The sequence below is a fragment of the Phacochoerus africanus genome, chromosome X (assembly GCF_016906955.1).
Source record: "Phacochoerus africanus isolate WHEZ1 chromosome X, ROS_Pafr_v1, whole genome shotgun sequence".
Lineage (NCBI taxonomy): Eukaryota > Metazoa > Chordata > Mammalia > Artiodactyla > Suidae > Phacochoerus > Phacochoerus africanus.
Genome location: NC_062560.1, coordinates 83,823,197 through 83,848,110, shown reverse-complemented (window position 1 = coordinate 83,848,110; position 24,914 = coordinate 83,823,197). Strand labels below are relative to the sequence as shown.

At 36.5% G+C, this 24,914-nt stretch overlaps 1 pseudogene; it reads right to left on the bottom strand.

The window, feature by feature from the left end:
- Positions 1 to 18,933: 18,933 nt before the first annotated feature.
- LOC125118080 (SNRPN upstream reading frame protein-like) lies at positions 18,934 to 19,148 on the bottom strand (annotated as a pseudogene).
- Positions 19,149 to 24,914: the final 5,766 nt, after the last annotated feature.

Sequence of the window (24,914 nt, the reverse complement as noted above, 5' to 3'; positions counted from 1 at the left end):
ATACTCCAGACACCTGGCAGAAGAAGGCTTCAAAGTTAAAAGAGAAACTTTGGAAGCTAGAGACAGATGACTAGCAAAAATGGACACTTAATAAAGGTGACCTGTTTGAAATGTAGGCAAGACTCAAGAGGGTAAGAGAATAAATTAAATGAAAATTCAAAAGTATCTGAAGAAGCCAACTGGTAAACCTCTTTGCTGCTCATCAAGATGAAACCTAAACCACCCCTTAAAAATCACCAAATTCCTAAGTTCTTAAGTGATTTCAAACCTATTTCTTCATTTCTTTTTATTATTTTAAATGATTTTTATTTTTTCCATTATAGCTGGTTTACAATGTCCTGTCAATTTTCTACTGCACAGCATGGTGATCCAGTCAAACATACATGTATACGTTCTTTTTTTTCACATTAATACTCCATCATTCTCCATCACAAATGACTAGATATAGTTTCCAGTCTATATCTATCCATTCCAAAACAATAGTTTGCATCTATTAACCCCAAATTCCCAGTCCATCTTACTCCCTCTTTCCCCCTTGGCAACCATAAGAAAACTTCAATGGTCCCCCAGGTTTTAATCTCTCCTGATATGGTTTTTACTCACTTAAATTCTACTATTAGTATCTGAGCTTACTTTGGAGGGATATTGTAGAATAATCCTCTGAATTCTTAGTCTTGAGAAACTACACCTCCCACTCCTAAAATACAGACTATAAATCAGAATTTTATTTGGATCTAATTCATGTGAAAACCTTGTTTAGATCCAAAAGTCAGTGGTCTGATATTACACCCTTCTGTCTTATTTACCATGGCACTGCCAATCTTATTCTTCATTTCCTAAGATGATCCTATTGGGCATAAGCACTTTTCTTTTGGTTTGGATGTGACCAAAATTAGTAGTGTAATACCCCAATTCCTTTCTTCTTTTTACCCAAATGAACTATGATCATCATGTATCGTTGGCCTAACGTAAATCTTGAAAGATGCTATGGTCTTGCTTTTGCATATTTGTTTGTAACTCTGCTTTTACTTTCATCATCCATACAAAGAATATATTGACTTTTATATTTTGATTCAAATTACTTCACCAAACATTCATTGAGCACCTGTTATGCACTGGGTACTGAACCATGCCTTAGAGATATAAGAACTCTGGTTCAAGCCATCATCATCATCTTTCATCTGGACAAGTGCAGCAGCTTTCTAAGTGGCTCCTTTGTCTTCACAATGGCTTTCTTCCAATCTTGTTTCCATTCTGCAACTGAAGTGAGCTTCCCAAAACAAAAATTTAATTGTGCCACTCTTCTGCCTAGAATTCCCCAAATGGCTTCATTTTGGAGGCTCCAAGATAAAGACTCAACACCTTACCTTGGCTTCCATGGTCCTGCACAATCTCCATCTTTATCCTGTACCATGTCACACTGAGGTTCCGGATATATTCAATTTTCTTTTACTTTCTCAAAAGCTCTGCATGTGTCACTCACTTCAGATATGCTAGTTCCTTTAACTGATCAATCTTTTCTCATTAAGCTAACTCATCTTCCTCAGGTCTCAGCTTAAACATTACCTTATGGTAGCATCACTTCGGGTGCACATTATGAGTTGCACAATGTCCTGTTAGGTTCCCCTGCTTTATACCTCCATAATATATCACAGTTGTAATACATTAGTTTGCTTGGATAGCCATAACAAAAATACCATAGCCTGGGTGTCTTAAACAACATAAGCTTTTTCTCACAGTTCTGGAGAGTGGAAAGTCCAAGATCATGGTTCCAGTAAAGTAGGTTTCCTTCAGAGGCCTCTTTTCTTGCCTCGTAGGTGACCACCATTTCACTGTGTGCTTACATGGACATCTACAGAGAGAGGATGACCTGGTGTTTCTTCCTCTTCTCATAAGGTTACCAATTCTATCAGAATAGGACTCTACACTATAACTTCACTTAACCCTCATTACCCCATCTCTAAATACCATAACTTTGAGGGTTAGGGCTTCAACATATAAATTTTGAAAGAACACAATTCAGTTTATAGTATTTAACATTCACTGCTTGTTACAGTTAAGGCATGTTTAAGAATCTGTTTTGCCTCCTAGACTGTAAGCTCTGACATTGTAAGAACTCAATAAGTATTTTTATTTATTGGGTTTTTTGTGCCACAGCCATGGCATGTGGAAGTTCCCAAGCCAGGGATTGAATCCATGCCACTGCAGTGACCTAAGCTGCAGCAGTGACAAGGCTGAATCCTTAACTCACTGTGCCTCGAGGGAACTCCAAATACTTTTAAATGAGTACTTAGTAAGTCTCTGCCCTCAAAAAACAATAAATCTAGCTTATTAATTGGGCAGAACTAAAATTGATTAAGATACAGCGTATAAAACATTTATAATTGTCTGAACAAAGTCCAATTGGAAACAATTATTAACTTATTAATTATGACCTGCATGAAGGTACAGATTGGGTAAGAGTCAGAGTCAAGGAAGGTTTCACAAAGGAGGTGATTTCTGAGCTACGCTCTAAGAGAAGATGTCTCTACTGCTTTAACTCTCACTATAATCTCACTATTTTTTGGTTTGCTTCCCCCCTCCAAAAAAAAAACTCTGTAGTAGTTCTTGAATATGTATTTCCAATGACATCCTTGTGTTGTGTTGCATAAGCTGATTCCTTGAGCTTATAAATCCACACTGTACAGTACAGTAGCCACTAGCAATATATAGCTATTTAAATTTTAATTAATTAAATCAAATAAAAATAAACATTTATTTAATCATTCTAGCAACACTTCAAGTACTCAGTAGCCATATGTGGCTACAATGTTGGACAGCACAAATTACAGAACATATATATCCTTATATCCTATAAGCAATGAATTCATTTATCTAATAAATTTCTGTCAAGCCTCTGCTATTTTCCTGGTACTGTGTTGGATGATGGTATGCACAAAATTCCTGACTTCACAAAGCTCTCTGCAGTGAGTGGGCCCTGCTCTATTTCTGCAAATTGGTTCATGATGAATTGCATTTGTTTATTTTTGTTAACTTCAAGATAACTATCTCCAGGAATGCGTATGCTTCTGGCAGTTTGTTGAATTGAAAGTGTATCAGGTGCTCACAAATCAGAAGCATATCTCTGAATGGAACTTTGAATAAATCTGCTACTTATTAGATATCCATTATGTGACCACTCTATGCTGAATACTATGGAAAATACAAAAGAAATGTAGGACAAAATATCTTCCTTCTATGAATTTATAAATTAAATAAAATGCTGAATATAAAACTAATTTATAAACCATGAATATATTTCTGTAATTAAAGTAAAATGAGGGAGACTAGATTCACATAAATTTAATGAGTAGAGAACAATAAAAGAGTATATATTCAAGTGCCAGAGTATATAATATAAACTTATAAATCCTATGCAAATTTGGAGTTTAAAAAGAATTACACAAAGTGGATTGGTCAAGGAAGACCCTTGTAAGGAAGTATTGAGAATAGTCATGAATTAGTATATAGCAAGCAGCAGAAAGCCAACACAAACTGGCTTCCACAAAAAGTGGAAAGTTGAGATGTGAACTTTAGATACAAATGCATCCAGAGAATCAAACAAAGTTATCATCTATTTCGCTCTTCTCTTCCCCTCCATCAGTCAGCTCTGCTTTCCTCCATATTGGCTCTGTTCTTTGGAAGGCTCTCCCCTCCTGGTAGCAAGATGGCTGCCAACAACTCTAGGCTGATATCCTGCTGTTTCAGGAATTCCAAAGAGGAGAGAGCATCTATGTATAATTCATTCTATTTGGGTCATGTTATTATCAATGAACCAATCACTGTAGCTAAGAGAAGGCAATGCTGTGACTAGTCAAGCCTGGGTCACAACTTCATTACAGGAGGGGAGGAGGGAGAGTTGAGTAGTTTTAATCCCACGATGAAAATTGTGAAAATGTATAAAAGTAAAAACAAACAAAAAAAAGGAGTGGAAGTTAGAGATACAACTAAAGTGTGATTTAAACCAGGCCTTGAGGAAAATATTTAATTTGCATCTTTCTCCAGTACAAATGTCAACCAGGTGCCCTAAGAAACAGAAATAAAATAAAGACACAGAGAGAATGAATGTGCCATCTCTAGAGAATGAATTCTGCTTCATTATGGGGAAATTTATCAGATAAGAGATTATCCATTTGGCTTTGATTTGCCATCGTTAACATACTCTGGGCAAAACATTTTTCAGTCTTGGCTGACCCAGTTAGCACATAATAAACAAAACAAAACAGAAACAGAATAATAAGCACTAAGTGATGAAATTCACATCTGCCCCCTTCTGTCTGACTGCCTGCTTTTATCTTTTTTTTCTATTTCCTGACTTATACGTGTTCCTGAAGTTCACATAATCGATTAGTGTGAATGTTTCTTACTGATACTGCCACACACCCTCTGCCTTCCTAGATCTCAAAACATTTCATTTTTATTTACTTATTTATTTATTTAAGGGCCATACCAGTGGCATATGGAGGTTCCCAGGCTAGGGGCTGAATCAGAGCTGTAGCTGCCAGCCTACAACACAGCCACAGCAATGTAGGATCTGAGCCACGTCTGCAAGCTACACCACAGCTCATGGCAACACAGGATCCTTAATCCACTGAGCAGGGCCAGAGTTGAACTTACTAGTCGGGGTTCATTACCACTGAGCCACAACAGGAACTCCAAATGTTTCTTTCTTTTTTTTTTTTTTTTAAGGGCCACACTCATGGCATATGGATGTTCCCAGGCTAGGGGTCTAATCAGAGCTACAGCTGCTAGCCTACGCCACAGCTACAGCAATGCAGGATCTGCGACCTACACCACAGCTCATGGCAATACCAGATCCTTAACTCTCTGTGCTAGGCCAGGGATTGAACCTGTAACCTCATGGTTCCTAGTCGGATTCATTTTCACTGCACCACAATGAGAACTCCCAAAAGTTTCATTTTTAAATGTCAGTTCGTCATCTTTGGGGCCAGCCAAACCCCATAACACACTAAAGCATCACACGTCACCACAGAATAAACTTAGAATATTGGAAAATTTTTCAGAGTTGCTAATTTTTCTCAGAAGCTTCATTAGCCCATTCAGTAAATGGCATTGAAAGCTTTAGTGAGGCTTATGAAAACCACATAAATATCTCTATGACTGGAATTTTGCTATGTTGGATATCTCACCCAGGCAGGAGGGGTGAGAGAAGTCTGCTCCAGACACATAAAATCAGGGAGGCGCATTGTCTGTAGAAAATTTACAGAGAATGATAAAGCAGACTAAAAGTCACTCTGCTTTTTATTATCACCATGCACCTGCATTTTAAACAATGTCAGGGATAAAATACTCCTCTGGGAAAAAAATCTTTGATCCGTCTGAGTCAGGGTTTCTCAACCTGAGTGTTATTGACGTTTTGAGCAGGATCATTCTTGCCAGGGGATGGGGACTGTCCTATGCATTACAGGATGTTTAGCAACATCCCCAGATTACCTACAATGCCAGCAGCATCTGCCCAGTTATGACAATGGAAAATGTCTCCCAACATTACCAAATGTTCCCTGAAATCGCTCCTGGTTAAAAGCACCCATCTAAGTTCAAAACAATTCCAATGAATTTTTTTTTTTTTTTTCTATTTAGGACTGCACCTGTGGCATATGGAAGTTCATAGTCTAGGGGTCGAACTGGAGCTGCAGGTGCCAGCCTATGACACAGCCACAGCAATACTGGATCCAAGCTGCATCTGATACCTACACCACAGCTTGCAGCAACGCCAGATCCTTAACCCACTGAGCATGGCCAGGAATCGAACCCACCTCCTCATGGATACTAGTCAGGTTCTTAACCCACTGAGCTGCAATGGGAGTTCTGATTACTATTAAGATTTAATCATTGATATTTTCCTACATTTAATAATAATATTTTTATTACTTACCTAATAATAAACATTATATGTGACATGAAAATGAACTTGAAGAACGTCCAGTTATGCATTTGGCCTCTGACACACATGGACCCCTTTATGTGAATTCATTGCAACAGTTTAAGTCATTTGAGCTTTCTTTGGGTAGAGTTCACATTGCCAAACTTGTGCTTTTGCATATTCCTGTATTTAAATAGTAGCTTCAAAATAAACAATAATAGCGCAATGATTTTAACAGCAAAAAAACTGTACTTGAGCTGTTTCAATGCTGTCATTCTATGTGACTACTTGAATTTTTTATTTGGATTTGGTGTTCTGGTCCAGTAAGTGGAAATTTTCGTTAATAAATTAAATATTTTACTGAATTTGACTCTAAGATTAAAATGCATCCTTCTATTTTAACTTCTTACTGAGTTTTTTTTAAACTGTTATCAATCTATAACAGAATTATTTTATTTTTTATTATTACAACACACCAATATGTAGGTATAAGTTTTTTCCCTTAAAAATACATTAGTATAAGTATTACTCAATTATTTTTTCTTTATAAACTTTTATAAACTTCCAGTAATAAATAAGTACTAGGGATGTAATGTAGTACTTGATGATGTCTATGGTTAATGCTGCTATGTGGTATTTTTGAAAGTTGTTAAGCAATTAGATTCTGAGTTCTCATCACAAGGAAGAAATTTTTTTTCTTTTTTTTGGTGTCTATATAAGATGATGGATGTTAATTACATTTAATGTGGTAATCATTTCACCATATACGTAGGTCTAATCATTATGCTGTACATCTTAAACTTATACAGTGCTGTATGTCAATTGTATCTCAAGAAAACTGAAAAAGTGTTAATCTATTACTTTTTTCTTTTCCATATTGTAGTATGTATTTTGTCTTTTTAATATTTTACTGGTATGATTACACATAAAAAATTAAAATATTATAGCCATAATCAATAAAAACATTCTCACTTCTCTTGGCCATTAATTCCACCCCATTATCATCACTGAAAATGACTTTGTCCTAGAGAGGAGGGGGATATGAAAAATTATCTTTTCTATGTGTCAAATATGCCAAGTTGCCACACTTCGCAGAAAACAAAATTTTCTACTGCAAAATTTTTCTACTGCAGTACTTCCAAACCAGGAGCAATTTTGTCCCTGTTCCCCAGGGGATATTTTACAATGTCTAGAGAGACATTTTTGGTTGTCACAGCTAGGGAGGAAGGTACTACTGTCATCTAGTGAGTAGAGAACAGAGATGCTACACAATGTCCTGCAATGCATGGGACAGCTTCATAGAGCAGTCATCATACATCATTAGCTTCACACAAGAATTATCTAGTCCTTGTGTTGAAGCTGAGACATCCTGGCTAAGTGATTTTTCCCAGAATTACACAATCACTCAAAGCCCAACAAACATTATTAAAAATGTACAGCCCAGCTAAATTAAATGCTGAATGAATCAGATTTGATGTTACAAAGCAATTCTCCATTATGAATTTCCACCCACCTTGCAAGTTTTGTGCCATTGGAATTGTTATGTTTATCTAACTGACAGTGCACTTCACCCCTGTAATGAGTCTGTTTTCAGATAGGGTTGAGAAAGAAAGAACTTTTTATTATCATCATTTCCTAAAACTTCTTTAAGCATCACAGATAAAGGGTTAAATTTGGAAATATGAAGGACACTCCAAGTCAAAAACATCTTGCCAGTATTTGCATAGAAAACCTAAAATCACATGCAATCTATGTGACAGTCTGAATCTAGAGTAAGGAAAACCAGGAGGTTTTAACAACCCAAACTAAAAACTGTAATTAGGATTGCAAAAAGGCCTCTATTACATGATTTTTATAATATACCAGTCTTCTACACAGATGAAAAGCAAAATTCTAATTATCTCCTTGTTGAGTCCACAGATAATTCAGTGACATCTGTAACCCAAACAGTCTCCATCTGCTAAAAAAAAAAAAAAGACAAATAAAAAAGCAAAGGAAGATAAAGACAAGGAATAAAAGCTATATCTTCTCCTTGGAAAGAAAGAAAAAGAAAATGCTATATTTAAATAGGAACTAACTAGATATAAAATTTCCTTGATCTAGAACTAGGTACCCTATTGCCTGGATAAATTCGTAGGGACTAGTAGTGAAAGCTATTTAATTTTCATTTTAATTGCAATGAATTACTCATTAAATGAAAAAGTCTCCATTAGATATCAGTCTACATACTAGTTCTCTTTCTGTCAGGGACCAGTTCACAGCCAACCAGAATTTATACCATCCAAGCAAGCTTTTTTTATTAACATAGCAGCGCTATGTTACATGTGTGTTGTCAGTAAATAAAATGACATCATTTCTCCTGTTGTGGATATTTCATTGTGTCCATTTTTGTGCAGATAAAAGTAGGTGGGGGGTGGACATCATGAAGTTGTATTTCCATCTTGTGACCATAATAATGTGAGCTCAGATTCTTGGTCTTATATGGGAATTTCTGATGAAAACCATCTGGAATAATTTAAATAAAAAGACATAAAATAGAGTTACAAAAACACATGAGAATTTGAAAAGATTAGGATACATGAATAAATTGAACCTGGGACTGCCAAGTATTTTCTTACTTCTTAGGAGACAATGTTATGTTTATAATAATGACTTTCTTTAATATGCTACACCTGAACTTTTTATTACATGTTTCTAGTTTAAAGTAAATCAGCCTCAAAACAAGGTGTTGCTACAAATTTGATTAACCTTTTTCTGTACTTAGGATGTTTTTACAGCAAAAGGAATAGAAACAAATGCCCAAAAGATAATGAACATTGCCTGGGCTGAAATGTGGCTCACCTCTAAGAAAAAAAAAAAAAAGATTTAAATGCAAGTTCTAGCTAGATGTGATCTCTTCCTCATATACCATTTTGGATGTCCAACATACACCACTAATTCTACAGATAATGGAATTCACCTTTAATTTATACTTCAATTTCACTTGTTGATAGCAGCTATCTTAATTTATAAAACATTAGAGATGTCATCATTAACTGCTGGATGAGTTTGACTTCCAATTCCAGAACTGGTTAGAACTACATGACACTGAGAAGAAATACAGCAAGAATAAAAATAGTTGGAAAATTACAGATCTGATTTCATGCTTTTCTCCATATTATGATCTTCCCTCGAAGTTGGCATCTTGGCCTTTATAGTCTCTTGGAATCCTTTAATAAATAAACTTTTCCCTTTGACAGCTTCACCTAGCATTTGCAAGAATGGATATTTTTAATGCCCTTTCCAATCACCTAAAGTGATAAGATGGACAATGGGCCTGGTCTTTGGATAGCTTATAACAATTTTGTATTGGTCAGAATAAGCTTAGCTATGTCACTGGTTTGTCATGTGCATAAAGCATGATATGACTAAAGAAGCTCTACTTAATCCTGTAGCTAGGCTTTATGAAACATGTGATCTCTTAAGTCTTTGCAGCAGTAGTAAAGAGGAATAGAGGAAGTATTCAAAGTCTCTACTGAGTCTGGAAAAGTCATGTTTCCTGTGCATTTGCCAAAAATAGGCACACAGCTCCAACCTAAACGCAAAGGAAAATGGGAAATTATAAGAAACTCAGGGATGTTTGTCAAGTACTGTTTCTGCAAGTCATTTTTCTCATATAGTCTATTCATAGTCATTCTGTCATTCTACCCATATATGTGGTATGCAAACTTGTGTTATTGAAATTTAACTGCATTTTGCCTAATCCCAACAGGCATAGAAAAAACAAACATCCGTGTTCTCATTCACCAATATAAAAAGCCAGGAGGTACTAAGTGAAGTTTGTTTTGAAGTGAGCCATTTGCAATCAGATTAGACATTTGATTCAGTTTAATTCTATGATATGCAATATCCAAATAGCTTACAACATGCCTCAGAAATGCTTTGATTCTAATCCAGGAAACCACCACACCTTGCCTGCGAATATAAGGCAGACATTTTGAAATTGGCTAAGAGTATTAATACTCAGGCTGTCACAAATGCCTACAGGCTGCCTTCAATAACATTGATTTGGCTGTCAAGTTGGGGTAAAAATGTCAACATCTCAAACTACCCAATTAAGGCTTTAGAGACACACTTTTTCTTACAGAGGAACAAAAGGTCTGTCTCTTCTTATGTCTCCCATAACTCAATGTATACAGTACACAGCATCATATTATAGAGATACAAATAACTGTGGAACACCATACAGCTGGGACACAGATTCTACCCAAGTAAAGCACACATGCCACTGACATGGCAGAAGCTGCCCTCATTAGTAATGATATACAAGGACAGTAGTGGCACATTTTTTTCCTTTGTAACTTGGGTTGTCAGAAAGTAGTATTTCTCAAATTTTGCACATGTGACAAAAATATTCTTCTTGAAACCCTATTATTCTTTGAATTATAGTGAAATCTAAGCATCAACAACAGTCATGGAGGATAATTGCGAAATGGAAAATGGTATGGTCCTCTACTGAGGAAAGTATCTTACTCTCCAGCCCATTTTGCATAGCACAACAGCCCTTAATAGGAGTGGTGATAATAGGAGAGTCACCCTACATTGTTTTTAGCTGAGGTCAATCAAGAGATCCTTTAGCTACTTGCAGTGAACAATTGTTATCACATGGCTTTGGTGGTCTTTAAACATGTTTGGGTTTCTGGGTTTTTTGTTTGTTTTGCAGGGGTGTTTTGCATCTTCAAGACTGGTTTGAATTTGAATTTTAAAGCACCTGAAACTGACTGATTTTACTGGACAGAAAATTCAATGTTAATAAGTGTATATGGTGGCTAGTTGTCCCCTCAAATTCCTTTCCTTGCTTCTTACTACACATATAACTTCTCAGCTAGAGACATTTCAAAGCTTCCAGAACAGACAAATGTGAACATATTATTAAGATCTTGCCAACAGAATAAGAATATAAATATGTGTATAATTTCTGCCTCACTTGCCTAAATGGGAATTTTTTGTACTGGACTCCTTCTCCTCTCTCCTTTCCATGAGATGGAAAACAGATGTACCAGAACCTCAATTTTGACCATGCCATCTAGGAAATGCCCTAGGAGATGGCAGAGCATCAAGATGAAAAGGACTTGTGTCCCTGAACAATCTTGTAAAGCACAGAAGCCCCACCATTGTAGATTAGCCAGATTTTAAGAAATTAAACTTAGGGAGCTCCCACTGTGGCTCAGTGGGTTCTGAACCCAACATCATGTCCATGAGGATGTGGGTTCAATCTCTGGCCTCACTCAGTGGGTTAAGGATCCGGCATTGCCATGAGCTGAGGCATATATCCCAGATGCAGCTCAGATTCAACCCCTAGCCCAGGAACTTCTATATGCTGCACGTGTGGCCCCAAAAAGAAAAAGAAATTAAACTTCTTATTTAGGCCACTGTGTTTGGGAGGTTCTTTATTTAAATAGTTTAAACTTTACCTTTTTCTTTCTGGAGAATTTGCTTCTGGTGCCCAATATCACATCCCCTTGGCCCACCTCTGATTCAGCGTGGGGCACATCTTTCTAATTTTCACATGAAGGCCTTTCCCAATGCCTCAGCTGCATGCTACTCTCAAATAATGGGAGACAAGAGGCAGTGAGTAAATATTTTATGGTCTTCCTCCAGGTGTTTCAGGAAAAGGGGGTACAAGGGAATGGTTATGTCCCAGTCTCGGGTGAGTTCCTGGGACAGGCTGCCAAGTGAAAGTGTTTATTTAGAGAGATACACATTCCATAGGCATCCTTTCAGAAGGGTAGAGCAGCCCTGAGGTAAGGGGTTGTTAGTTTTTATGAGCTGGGTAATTCCATAGGCTAATTAGTGAGAAGAATACTTTATTTTAGAGAAAGGGCAGGGATATCCAGGAATTAGGCCACTGCCCTCTTTTTGGCCTTTTATGGTTAGCCTCTGAAATGTCATGGCACCTATGGGCGTGTCATTTAGCATATGCTAATGTATTACAATGGGCACATAATAAGGCTCAAGGGCTCCTGGGAGTCGAATCTTCCACCATCTTGGACCTGCCATCAGTTCTAACCGTTTTCTGTTGTGTCCTCCGTGGCTGTGTCATTCTTTTAACCATTTATGCCCTGCCCCTTCCCACATGTCTCACAGGCAGACAATTATGAGGAAAAATTCTTGAGAGAATTGAAAATGTTAAGCCCAAAGAATTGTTAAGTATTTGAAAGGCATATTTAAAAAAAGAATTCAGTTAACTTTCTTCTGTAAAATCCGACATAGGAAAATGAAGACTAAGAGGTAGAAAGAAGATGTAGGGAGAAAGATTTCAATTCACTGTAAATGAGAACATTATAAATTCAAAATTGTTCAAGTTTCTAAAATGTATGTTTGTAATATACTGAAAAGTTACTTAAAAACCTCTAACAACTCCCGCCACCTGCTCTTCTGTGTCCAAACAGACATCTTTCAGGACGTCCCTCTCCTGCCTTGACTCCTGCTCCCCATCTCACCGGACCCACGACAAGCCATAACAAACTCTTTACTATTTCTTTAACATGCCACATTAGTTCATCTCTGTGCTTTTCCACTAGGCTGTTCTTTCTACCCTTTCTACCTGGCCACCCATTTTTTTTTTCTCCTAGCAAACCTCACTCTTTACAACCCAGACCGAGCATTTCTTCCTCTGGAAATCTTTGTCTGAACCCTGACCCACCCCCACCACATCCACACAACAAACATTCATTATTCTCTTTCCCCTGTACTATCGGATATTTTCAATCTTTTTTTTTTTTTTTTAGGGTCGCATCTGCAACATATGGAAGTTCCCAGGCTAGGAATCAGATCAGAGATGACAATGCCAGATCCTTAACCCACTGAGTGAGACCAGGGAACAAACCCTCATCTTCATGGATACTACTAGATTTGTTAGTGGTGAGCCACAACAGGAACTCCTCATATTCTTATGCTTACTATTATCACCCATATTTTAGCACAATGATCTGCCTGCATGTCTGTCAACTCTGCTCAACTGTGAGTTTCTTAAAATCAATGATAGTTTCTTATAAATCTTTGTGATTTCACCACTTAGGAAAGTGGCATGTCAATTATTTGAATAAATGGGAATTCTGTGGTGCCCTAGCAGTTAAGGATCCAACATTGTCATGGCTCTGGCACAAGTTTGATCCCTGGCCCCAGAACTTACACATGCCCAAGGGTGTGGCCAAAAAAAATTACTTGAATAAATGCATTTAGGAAAGAAGTAAAGAAAGAGAGAGAGAGAAAGAAAGAAGGAAAGGAAAGAAGAAGGAAAAGGGAGAAAAAAAGAAAGACTGAGAATTTTTTGTAGGATAATACAGAGAGAACTGAATCACCAAGAATGATTATTCTGACTTACCCTTAAGGTTTCTTCCAACTCTGAGTGTCTGTGATTCTAAAAAAAAAAATTGCCAGCTGCTCAAGGCTAATTAGACTTATTTAAATGAAAATTAGTTTAAAATGTCAGTCATCCTATAGTGAGGAAACTTTCAAAGTAAAAAGAAATTTTATGACCTATTAACATCTTAAATTGTTGCCTTACACCAATCAAAAGTTAGTAAGTGAACATTCTTTCTATACCATTTAGTACAAGCTTAGAAATAAATTGTACCTACTGTATAGTCACTGAGAGTTTTAGAAGAGAAGTGATATATATATGTTCATGCATGTACATATATGTGTGCATGTGAATACACATCCATGAGTAATATACCATTATATCCCCCAAAGTGAAGCAATTGGATAAAGAATCTCAGCTTTATGAAATAAAGTAAAACTGATTGCTTTGTCTTAACTAAATCCTCACAGTTACAGAATTGCAAAGCCCTCATTTATTAACACAATTACTATATAATGGCTATCTCAGACCCAGTTAGAAACTAAGATTGTTCCAATCTAATAGATAAACCCAGTTGTTGTTCCTTGCTTCTCATTGGCATCTGTTAAGTTATAGCAGAGCTCTGGAAGATCTTCATTAGGGGCAGCTTCCCTGATTCTTTCTTCAGTCACTGTTGTCATCATGGTCACAACCCAAGCCAGGGGGTCACAATAACAAGCAGTTACACTATCCCTTGCCCACATGTCTCACTAAAGTTCCTTTACCATCTCCACTATCCTCTCTGGTGGAAGAGAACCCAGAAATAAGGTAGGATTTTATTTTACACACAGCTTCACATTGTGTACCTATTCTAAATGTTAGTGCATGCTTGTGTTTTGATATTGCAGGTAATTATTAGAGCTAGCCTCTGCAAATTTGTGAGGCTATAAAAGCTGTTCCTCTAGTAGTCCTTTTGAAGTGCTCTTTTTTAAGTTTTTCAGTGCTTGGTATCCTTACTCTTCTTGATTGTCCAGGTTTCTCCACATGGACAGACTCCATTCTGTGGAGCATTCCATAACCCCTGTCAACTTCACTCACCTTAAAATTTATCTGTACTAAGAACTAGCCTCTTACCACCTTTCAAAATGACTGACTAGATAATCTGATCAATTACTTCATTGTGATCATGTTGATGGATAATACCAATTAGAGTTGAATCATGGCTCTACCACTTCCTTGCTCTGTGCCCTTAGGTCCATTATTTAACTTTCTTCTGCCTGAGTTTCCTCATCTGTAAAATGGGGATAACAAGAGCACTTACCTATAGAGCTGTTATGAGAATTAAACAAATTAATACATACAAAGTAGTTAACACAAACCCTAACATATAATAAGTGCTCAATAAATAATATTTATCAATAATAATATTTTGGAGGGAGATGAGTATTTGTTTAGAACTTCAGGCCTTGTGGAAAAACCCCATGGGAGTGATTTTGCTGACTTGTATTTTAGCACATATTCTGTCTACTGCATGGCTGGGGGGGCTTAAGGTTTACTCTCTACACAGCTGGACAATATAGAAAGACCAATGAGAGAATAAGAGTCCTACACTATGAGAGGTAAATCTCTTCAATTAACATAAAACTAAAGACTCCTTTTAAGATAGGCAAGTACTCAAACCAAGAACTCCCCTGGGAACTAACTTACTCATCAGTTTACTAAAATCCTGCTGTCCTGTGAGAAGTTTTTAAAAATATCTTTGCCTCTTCTCCATGGTTTCTCTCAAGTGATGACTATTCCTTGTTGGCTGAGCCTGAGTATTTTTACATACTTATCAAACAAAACTCTGTTCCTGGGCTTGTCCTTATACATCTTATGGACTGGTATCAAAAATCCCAAGAAAAATGTATCATGGCCAAATGTAATGTGCTGAAAGTCATTATTTCCTTTTCGTAGGGATCATTACAGTTATAGAAAGTGTGACTTTTAAATATATTAAAAAGAAATTCAGACAGGTTTTTAAATCCTGTTCTCTCTGTAATGATTTACTTTCTTGACGTAATTGGCATCATTTTAAAAGCTCGACTTTCCTTCTGTTTCATTCCTTTTTCATAAATGTGGCCTAGAAGATAAACCTGTTGTATGAAGCCACAGACTGATGGCAAAAACAGAAGATAGGAAGGAGGTTACAGAGTTTCATATGATGAAGCCAAGATAAGAGAGAGACCAAATCACTCCAATCTCTTTGCAGCTGATATTTGAACTTGCCAGTGTAGAAGGTAATAATGCATACTTCAATCTGTCTTCCTAATAACTGCCTCTTTAATGAGACTTTAGTTGTCTGTATGTGTTGGTCCAATTCTATTCTTTTGTTTTTAAACATTTACAATTTTTGCTTCTCCTCTTTTTACAGCCAATTTTACACATTCAATATTTTCTATTTAAAAATTTATCGATTGAAATGTTAGCTTTATATTTCTTCTCCTTCCCTCCCACACTCAGACACCAGACCCTTTGAAGTTTCTTGAGTGACCACATACATATTGCCTGAGCTATTTCTGTCATGAGCTTAAAAGCACCCTGCATAAGTCATTCCCTATTTTCTTCTCACTCCCTTTCAATTCAAAGTGTATGCTCTCTTGGCAATACAAAATGATACATTTCAACAGAGCACACTTTATAAAATGTCTGTTAGACCATTTTTATTTTATAGGGAATCAAATGTTCATGTCATGAATATTGGCCAATCCTAAGTACTTCAGAATGGAGGTTATAAAAGCATGGTCTGAATAATGTCATCGTAATATGTCTTGGAGTTAACTTAATGGTATTATTATCTTCAAATAAATGTTTCCTTTCATCGTGTTCCTTAGACCATTTTCAATTATAAACTGTAAAGTGAAATTGAAATTGTCAAGTCCCATCAGCAAGTGTTGATTAAGCACCCCTCAGCTCTTTAAAGCTACTCCAGACTGTAATACTGAGAACATGTGTCACCAAACCAAACTCAGGTCTGCTCTGCCATGTGCAGTAAAGCCAATCTACTGACACCAGTTTGTGGTGAAGGAAAGTGCAGCGTTTATTGCAGGGCACTAAGCAAGGAGTCCAGGGCAGCTGGTGCTCAAAACAACTGAACTCCACAATGATTTTCAAGGGGAGCTTTTTACAAACCAGAGGAGGGAGAGTTGCAGGATATGTGAGCAGCTGGTGCATTTTTCTCTGATAGGTTGATGATGTGGTACCAAGGCAGTGTCACAGTGGTTAACATTATCAATCCTTGGGCTCTAGTAGGTCTGGGGGCTGTGTGCTCATGGTCACCAAGTAGTAAAGTCTTCCATTTGGTGGGGGTTTTAGCATCTGTGAAACAGCTCAGGAAATGTGCATTAGATAATGTTACCTAGGTACTTCAGAGAGGAGCACAGGAGCACAGGACATGAGGGGAGGGGTCTGACCCAGGGAGGTGTCATAGAGTCCTTCTTGGTTACACATGTATTTCTTCCTTGATTTTTCTTCCTATTATTGCCTTTCCATGTATCTTTGTGTTTTATATTCTCAGCTATTTAGCTTCTGAATATAGCTACCAAAGTAACCACAATGTTCAACTACATTGGGAGAAAATCAAACTTTTTAAAAATTTATTTAATGAAATTAATAGCTAAGGGTGAAATTTGAAACTTAAGCAAAATCTTATGTATTTCTAAACAACTTATTCTTGGCAAGTAAAGAATAACTAATCATTTTAAACATTTTTTATTTATTATATTATGGTTGATTTACGTTTCTTCAATTTCTGTTCTACAGCAAAGTGACCCAATAACACCCAGTTCCCTGTACTGTACAGTAGGAGCCCATTGCCCATCCACTCCAAATGTTACACTTTGTATCTACCAACCCTAAACTCCCCATCCATCCCACACCTTTTCCCCTCCCCCCGGTAAACACAAGTCAGCTCTCCATGTCTATGATCTGTTTCTGTTTTGTAGATGGAATCATCTGTGCCATATTTTAGATTCCACATATAAGTGATATCATATGGTATTTGTCTTTCTCTTTCTGACTTACTTCACTTAGTATGAGAATCTCTAATTCCATCCATGTTGCCAAAAATGACATTTTGCTCTTTTTTATGGCTAAGTAGTATTCATTGTACATATGTACCACAACTTCTTAATCCGTTCATCTGTCAGTGGACATTTAGGTTATTTCCATGTCTTGGCTACTGTGAATAGTGCTGTGATGTATCTTTTTGAATCAACGTTTTGTCTGAATATATGCCAGGAGTGGGATTTCTGGATCATATGGTAGTTCTATATTGAGTTCTCTGAGGAACCTCCATACTGTTTTCTATAGCAGTTGTACTAATTTACATTCCCACCAATAGTGAAGGAGGGTACCCTTTTCTCCACACCCTCTCCAGCATTTGTTATTTGTTGATTTGTTAATGATGGCCATTCTGACCATCATTTTAAAATTGAGAAGTATCAGAGTTCCCTGTGGCTAAGCAGGTTAAAAGGATCTGACATTGTCACTGCTGTGATCTAGTTACTGCTGTGGTATGGGTTCAATCCCTGGCCCAAGAACTGCCCACATGCTCCAAAATCCAGGAGCTTCTGCATGCCACAGATACAGCCAAAAAAAAAAAACTCACTAAGAAGTATAAAAATTAGCCACTGCATAATAGGCACAATTGATCCTCATTATTTGCAGATTCCATATTTGTGAATTTGCTTCCCAGCTAAAATTTATTTGTAAATCACAACTCAAATTTAACTCACACTATACATTTTCTGTCATTTGTGGACTTGCACAGTGAAGAAAAATTTGAGTCACCAGTGTGCATATTCCCAGCTGAAGTCAAACAAGGCAGCACTTGGCTTTCTCATATCAGTTCTCATACTATAAACTAGTGTCCTTTTGTCAGTCTATTTGATGCTACATTTTTCACACTTTTTTGTGCTTTTTGTTGACAATTTTGCTATTTCAAATGACCCCCAAGCATAGTACTGAAGTGTTGTCAGGTGTTTATAAGCTCAAAAAGGCTATAATGTGACTTATAAAGAAAATACATGTTAGGTAAGCATCATTCAGGCATGGATTATTAGTACTGTTGGCTAGGAGCCCCATGTTAATGAGTTAAAAAAACATTAAATGAGCTGTATTTAAACAGAAACACACATAAAACAAGGTTATATATTGATTAAGTGATGAAAATGTTGTGACCAAAGGCTCATAGGAACCTAAACCTTGCATTTCCCCTGGAAGCAATTGTTCAGTACTTTATAAAATGTAACTACCACAAATAACAAGAATCAATTGTATTTTAAACCCAGGTTCAGTCAGAACTGCCAAGAACTCAGCTACACAAATAAATTAATAAAATATCTTACTGTGTCAAGATCTCTGGGCCATAGGGCCTTGAACATTTCCATAAAAGGAGTACTGAAATTAGGTTAATTTATTTTGATGAAGATAATTCCCTATTTTCAGCCAATAAAGATGGCTATTAGATCAGCAAATATGTCCCTAACATCTAACAAATGTTAAAAAAAAAACATTTGACAATTCTTCATCACTTTTTTTCATGGATAATATCTTTATTACATCATCAGCTTATTCAAATACAATGAAACATTGTCAAGCTGGTTTTTTCCCTTTGAATCAGATACAATGATATTTCAGTACTGCTTTAACAACCTCTTGGTGTCTCGGCTAAGAATGCCTGTCTCAGTTCTACCTGGAAATCCACCACAAGTACCTTCTGCTGCTGCTGAGACTGCTTCAGGTACAGCAGACACTCTTATTTGCTCAGCGTATCCTTTTTCATTTGCCTTGGACTTATACATGCGGTATGTGGTGGCCTGTAGTACATCTCAGGTGTAAGTGTTCCCTGACCCACTCCATGGAGCCAATGGCAGCTCCTCAAACCAGAGTGTCAGGCTTTTTCAGTGCCCACTTGGCTCTCCTTAGTTACCTTATAACATGGCAACAGTGAACATGCGTAATTAGTTATGAAAATAATTGTTGAGATATATAGCACCATACATTGAAACACTTTATTACAAAATCAGGCATCAAAGAGATTTTTCTCTTTATCTAGTTTCCCAAATGCATATAAGGTACTGCATATGCTAAATAAGGCCAAGTGAAAATATAGCTAGAAGTGATTTTGTTGTGGTGGTGAGGTATTTGGTTGTTGGTGGATATCACTTGAAGCCAGTTCTGTTTCTTAGGGTGAAAGATGTCCTAGGTATACTGTGCTGCTAAATAACAATAATAAAACAAATGCTTTTTTTGCTTTGAAGCAATTTATCCTATCACCTCAATTCTTATAGCATCAGATTTGCAATATATGGAAGTCTAAAATATGTTTAACAAGCGACTTAGGTTACACGTAAACAAAGTAGAGTTCCACCCATTTGCAGTTCAAGTGCAGTGATGCACTCTAAGAAGGGCTGTGAAAAGGACAACAGGACTACTTCGATCGTTCCATAGGCAGAGCACAATAAGTGTTGATTAATGTGAGATTTATTGACAGGTTATGAACCAGGGAGGCAAGTGTGTGACCAGCTGGTCATTGCCTAATGTTTAAATTGCAGCAATGATTTTCACTTTCCTTCAGCACATTTCCTGTATTCCTATTTTAAGTCACAACAGTAGGATGTTTTTACTGTAGTAACCTTCACCTACTCTTTAGCCATCAGAAGTCATACTTATTTGGCACTAATTCTCTGTATTTTCCCTAAAATTTTATTAGCTTCATTTCTTCCTGTTATGCCTTTTAAATAATAAATGTAATTAGTGGTTCCATAAGGCTTAATATTTAAATCACTTTCATGGCTGTTAAAAAGTCAGTCCTCACCACATCCATGAAAGTTAGGCCAGGTCTGTTCTATCATCTACTCCAGACGCCTTCCTGTCAAAAATAAAAAGTCTAAAAACTCCTTTTAATGAAGTACCACATTTTGTATATTCTTAACAGACCAGGGTGTAAGTCCTGAGGACTTAATCCATGTTTAATAGTAACTGTGTCATGGGCTTAGGTACTCCTGAACATATGCTGCTTCAAACAAGGGATCAGGTCTTATTTTATTAAGCTCGTATATAATACATAACACATTTCCATACACACCTGGGCAATCAAAAGAAAACTGATGACTATGAGTAAGGTAAGTAAAATATACTCCCTCCTGAATTCAAAGAGATCATCTAATTGAGGCAAATTACCTTATCCAGGATTTGCTTATAATAGAAAATGTAGTTCCTGAAAGGTACCCTTTCAAAATAAATTACTTCTTTAGAGAGCAAAATGGTCTTCCTGGAAGAGGTAATTTACCTTAAACATATGAGCACTTTACCTCAAAGAAAGAGTACCAGTTTGCTCTGGGAACTCCATTCTTTAGTTGCCTACACCGCTGCACAAAGAATTGGCCCTTACAAACTATTTGTCTACAACTGTTTAAGTACTTCAAAATATAGCCTCCTCAAAGTGGACATATTGGAATGTTAACTCTCTGAGGACAGGGATCTCTCAGTGGGAAATTTCAAGAGTGGTAATTAAAATAGTATGCTTGTAAAAGGTTTGACATTTCATGAGGGGAAATTTCTTCATTGCCTTGAGTCTCTTACAAATGAGGTGAAAATGGCTGATAATCCTTTCCAGGTAAACCCTGTTTTGGGGAATAACCCACTCCTGTTAGTTGAATTCGCTCTCTGACCACTTAAAAAAATAGCAATAATCCAGATCCAGATAATTCCTTCAGTCAGTCTTTTAGCAAGCAGTTCTTATAAATGCTAATGAAGAGTTTCCCTTGAGTTCACATTCTTTGTATTATAGACCAGCCCTCTGCTCCAAGCACTGTTTTAGGTGTGATGTCTTTTGCACTAACATTCTCAAATGCTCTTATACTATGGATTTATGATTTGGACTTTATTTTTCCTGAACTTCAATGTTGCCCTTCTGCATTTTTTAATAAGCCGTCCCTAAATCCTTTTTATTGCTGTGGTTGTTTTCACTGTTGTTCAGAAATGGAATTGGCAGGAGCCAGATAGAGGAAGATATTACCTGTATTTATTTCCCTACCACTCGATATCTACAACATTCTATTCACATCTATGGTATTCATTATAAATCTGTACAGGCTAAGCCTTGATTTTTGTCTTTCTATCATGTTTCTAACCTGGCGAATCTTTGTTCTTCGAGGTGTTTGTAATTTAAAATTTACAAAAAATCATATCAACTCTGAATGTAGTTAATATCCCTCAATCATTAATAGTTTCAGTAATATCTGAAACTATTCTGACATTATCCTATATTTTCAAGCCACCTGATATTGCTCAAATGAACTTTCTTAATTTTCTTGGTCACTAACAGATGATTCACTAATAATCATTTCTTTGTCAGACCGTTACAACCACAATTCTGATTTCCTTAGGCTGCACATGTTAAGGCTTCTCTCTTGTCTACTTTCCTATATACTTCAAGAGACAGGTCTTTCTCATATAGCTCCCTGTAATTGCTCAATGGGCTTCAGTTCAAAGAGCAGCATTTAATTTACAGATCAATGTCTGTTTGTTTCAATGAGCCCACACATTGTTAACTGTAATTTTTGCCATGGTTAAATGCATGTTTTTACTTTGAAGGCGACTGTTTTGTAATTGTGTAACTATAGCCTGCATTTACTCCAAAAAACAGAATTGACTTTTTTCTCCTTTTCAACCTTAGAAATTTTCAAGAAAGGCTGCTAGATAACAACCTGAATTCATTGGACATAAGGCATGTTGCCTTCTCCATTGGATTGTATCTTTGAAATAGTAGAGGATGCAAAAATCTACCATGCACATGTTTAATTCATTGGCTGACCTTTTAAAACGTAGATTTTGTCATTAAACTAAAAGTGACCCCAAACTTTAGCTATACAGTACAATAATATTTACACCCATAATATCATAATATCACAGGGCTCCACGGTTTAAAAGTATGGTTTTAGGCTTAAATAAATTGGTCTTTCTTTCTCTCTTTGCTTTCAAGTTCCACTCTACTTTTTGCCCATCTCTGAGTTGAGGCAAATTAACTCCTTACAATTAAAGAAAGCAGGAGACTCTAGGAGAAAAGAATCATTTTTCCAAAACAAGATGTATTGATTGCGGATTTGAGTCATTAAACTGACTTGGCTGAGGTGGGAATTGTCGCAAGTTGTTCCTATTACCCCTCCTTCCACTCCCCAGCACACACCCAGTCTCTGGACATTGTATAATTTTTCTATCCTGTATTATATGGAGACTAATTCTGGAACTGTGGCTTCCTTGACAGGTGGGACCAAGTCAATTAACCTTGGTATCCTGAAAGCCTGGGACATATATGCACTCACTGAACATTTGTCTGGAAAGGGATCAGTTAAATAATTAATTGAACTTTAAATGTTCCTGATGCTCTTATAGTTTTCTCCAATCTTTACAGTTAAGGGTGAATGGCGGGCAAAGCCTCATGATGACACCAGCCTGAATTCCCTCCACTTTCATTTTGTCAAAACAGAAAAAGATATATTTCTCAGAATGTTAAGAGGCACTGGTCCAGTTTTTACTTTACTATGCCTATCTTTACTATGCCATTACTATCTAAATAGAATACACCTGCGTTAACATTTCCATTAAATTATTTGTAAAATTCCAGACTTCCACTCAATATGCTATAGTCAACAGGTTACTGAAAAATATTCACAATTGTTTATTGATGCTGACAGAAAACAAAGATAAATAGACATACTAAAATTTATAATCATGCCTCCCTTTATAGGCCCTACATTTATCTGACAGTATCAATAAATATCATGCTCCAGGTACAATAATATCCAGAGCTCATCAGAAAAAGACGTAAACATACCCACATTGACAGGAAATGTCAGACACATGTAAGTGAAAAGTAACTTTATTAGAAAAATAATTGCACTGAATTCCTGTAATTTGATGGCTCTAAAAATCACCACAGTTTCAATTACTCAAGGATTGTGATGGAATTTCACCTCATGAAAATGCAAGAACTTAACCAAATTATTTATTTATTTTAAATGGTGGATAACATGAATAAAAGCATTACTATGTTATTTAAATCTAATTTTAAAACATAATTTACATGATGAAAATTGCCCTACTTCTTAATCACAGTCACTGTGGTGGAACTGTTTTAATAAAAGTTTCTTTTATATATATAATAATTTAGCTGTCCTATTAGAAAATGAATTTTTCTATCTTGAAATTACAAATTGGCTCACCCTTTGAACATTTTCTCCAATCCTGAAGCTTGCCTGAGATGGAGTGAAGTGGGTTCCACCTGATAACCCCATTGCCTTTGCTTTGCATGTCTGTCCCACAGGATTTTCATACTTGCATTATGCTAGTCTCCAATTTAACACCATACTACCCAGTGAGAGAGTGCCTAAAGAGAGAGAGAGAAAGGTGAACTCAGCTTATTACAGGCTGCTAACCTCCCCATAGCTTCCCATTCATCACAAGGCACCCAACCTCCCTTAGCTTCTTCCTGCAAATGCAATTCCTTTCTCATCACCAAGGAGAAGCCAGGACAGCATGAAAAAGATATGCAGCCTCAGGGAAAAGAAAGGAGATATGCAAACCAAACGGTCTTTTTATAGATATCATTGGATCACATCAATTGTTGATACCAGCCCCTGACAGGATGAAATTGCATGGATTAGCAGAATTGAGAATTATAGTTCTAAGAATCATTTTATGTCATAGGATCAAAATGGCTGGACAAGTACCTTAGAGACCATTTCCTCCTACCCTTTAATTTTGCCAACAAGGAAACTGAAACTCGGGGAAAATAAGTGATTTGCCCAAAGTTGCACACTCCAGAAATGTCTCACCCTGACCTAGAACCCAAGTCTCCTAACTTCCAGCCCAGTAGTTTTTTTTTTTCCCAACATCAGCAACCTGGTGCCAATGAATAAAGCTGAGTGCTTCAGTGAAATCATTTCATCAGTTAGTATATTCATCTTCATCCTCTTCACCCTCCAGAATTTCTTTTGACTATCTGCTCTCTTTTCAATTCATATTTACATTTGAATGCACTTTATAATATAAAGACTTTAACCCTAAAGCTTTTATTAATTTTTTCCCGTAACTACTATCAATCTAACTTTTGTCAGCCTTACAGTCCCTGTTCCAACATGTCACAATCACCTGACCTATATTAAGCCAGATCATTTGCCCCACAGGACTGACAGAGCTCATAAAATTCAATGCCTACTGTCAAAATTCATAGTGACCTCTCCGAGGATATTGCTGAAAGAAATGAAAGATGATGCAGCAATTTAGTTAATTAAAAATACACTTCTAATGAGTTTGAAAGAAAAGTAAGCATTTTCAGACACCAGCATGGTAAAATATAGATGCTACAGGACTATATGCAAAACTATTTAATCTGGATGGTAATTGATAAACTCTGCCTCACTAAAGTAGGGCACTGCATATAGAATTCTAGGCACTACTTTGATTTTACATATTGTGTTAATGAGTACATAAAAGGCTTATTTAGGTTTTCATTTAGATGTTTTATTTAGAATAGAAAATTAGATTATGTGTGTAATAAACTGCCATTGAATTATAATTACACATATATCATCAGGATATGAAGTTTTAAAAAGTCTTATC